This window comes from Rousettus aegyptiacus, unplaced genomic scaffold, assembly GCF_014176215.1.
Source record: "Rousettus aegyptiacus isolate mRouAeg1 unplaced genomic scaffold, mRouAeg1.p scaffold_m13_p_8, whole genome shotgun sequence".
In the NCBI taxonomy this organism is placed as follows: Eukaryota; Metazoa; Chordata; class Mammalia; order Chiroptera; family Pteropodidae; genus Rousettus; species Rousettus aegyptiacus.
In genome coordinates this window covers 104,802,637-104,804,863 of record NW_023416311.1, presented here as the reverse complement: position 1 = coordinate 104,804,863, position 2,227 = coordinate 104,802,637, and positions in this window count along the sequence as shown.

The following is a 2,227-nucleotide window of genomic DNA, read 5'->3' as shown; positions in this document are numbered from 1 at the left end:
CTTGTTGACTTCGATGCTTCATTTTAGTGTTTGTAACTTGCAACAGGAAATACCATTTATTCTCGAACATTTTTAAAAGTGCACCTTGATCCTTTAGGTTGTGCAAGGCAGTAGGGGTCCCTGTCCATCTGACTGTCGATTCATACCCACTATTGAATTTAATAGTACTATGATAACACTCATGATCATCTGTCTTTGCATTTTATAAATGTTCTAAGCAGTGAACTTGAACTGGGCTTCTGGGCAACTTAATTGTTTACATGTCATGCTTTTTTCTTATTCCCATGTATGATACTGTTAACAGTACACACAGAAATTGTGGTCTTAAGTCACCACACTGATAAAAATTTTTAAAAATGAGTTTAACTTGCTTTCTGTTCCAAGGCCATATTAAATAAACTCTGCCCTCAGACTGTCATCCAGGCTTAGCGGGGCGGGGGTTGGGGGTCGTAGCATCAGAGAAAAAAGCTTTCAATGAAATAGTACCTCAGGAAATACAGATGATCGGCCAGCTTTAAAGGCAGCAACATTTCTTTGTTGCAGCATGGAACTTCAGTTGCCCAGAATCTTCATTCCATTTCTCATTCCTGGTCTTGGGCTGGTGGGGTGACATGAGCAGAATAGAAATTGAATCGAGACCAAAATGGATTTAGGAGGACGATCTACTTAGAGGCATCTCTAAAATGGCAAAATGTTCTGGAAGGAAGATGGCGGAGACCAGACCGTTTGCTTTCTATTCCGGAGTTCAGAGGGTTTGGACCCTGTGGTCGTGGCAGAAAGATGATCTCCACCTTAAGCAGGCGCACTTACATGCTTGAGCTCATTTCAGGTGCACCTAGACCTGAAAGAAGTTCCCTGTAACAGGTTCGTGGAGTTAACATTGCTCCTCCACAACCTTTTCTGGTTCCCCTTCTTACCTGCACAGCGACTTTCCACTGATTTCACTCGTGCACGTGGGACAGTGATGGTGACAGTCGAGAGCCAGAGGCCAGTGTGCGGTCTTTCCCTTCTGGTCTAGGCATAGGTGGAGTTCGATCTGAAATGTTTGCAGTTTTTCATCCTTGGAACATGGCATATCTGAAAACATTTTTAATGCACAGAACAGGATTGACCTTGCTTTCTTTATATAGCCATTTGCACTTTTTAAAAAACTGTTATACATTCAGTTAATTCCTGATGACATTTTTCTTTGATTAAGGAAGACAGACATTGCCTTTGTATCCTTTCATTAGTCCGTCCCTCCAGTTCTAGAGTTTATCAGGTAAAACCTCAGGTGGCATGAGTCTTAACAGCTCTTTTGGAAGAGACAAGCTTTGTGGGTTGTTTTATGCTTGTTTTTTTGAAGAGGCTCTCATTTCTCTTACCCTCGCCGCAGAGTGCTGTTTTACCTGTGAGACCGTAGTCTCGTTTTTGAAGATCTTCCAGATGATGACTGCGAAGTGCCGTGTTGCCTTTAACCACCTGGCACTCCCACCTGGGCGCCTGTGTCTGCCTCAGATAGACTTCCTGGCTGATGTTAAAATTAAGTTAGATGACTTTTTCCCCTCACTTTCTTAAGCAGTATTTTGTAGATAATATGTAGGACTCAAATAGGCTTCCTTGCTGTGCCTCCTTCTTGATGTTAAAATAAAGTTAGATTATTTTCTTCTTTTTCTTAAGCAGTACTTTGCAGGTACCCCATCTTGAAAGCCAGAAAGTGTTTTCAGAAGTATAAACCTCCAGGGAATCTCACTTGCAAGCATATACATAAATAAATGCCTTTTTAAAAAGATCTGTCACTACCTAAAAAACAATAAAAAGGAAGCCCTCAGTGTGTGTGGAGTGAATCTGAAATGTGTGTGAAAGGCACAGGGTCCCTGGATAGTTTAGCCAAAGGCAGAGCACAATGTCAAGTAATTTAAAAATGGCCCAAGGGACTGTAAGAAATGAACTCAAGAAGGACCTGATCTTAGATCAAAATGCCACTTAAAAACAAAACAACAGATGCCTGGCAGACCTCCTGGGCTTAAGTTACAGAAGGATAAAAATCTGAAGGCTCGAAAGGACTTCTGTGCGTGGGTTCTGCAAATCCCTCTTTCTAAAGTTTACTAAGTCTCCATTTAGCAGAAGTATAATATTTAATGCTCTTGAGAAACCTCATTGGTGACCTTCTGGGGGCCTGCAGAGACCGGGGAGCCAGTTGCTGAGTTGTGCAGGGAATAAAGGGCAACTGACTGTCACTGCTTGT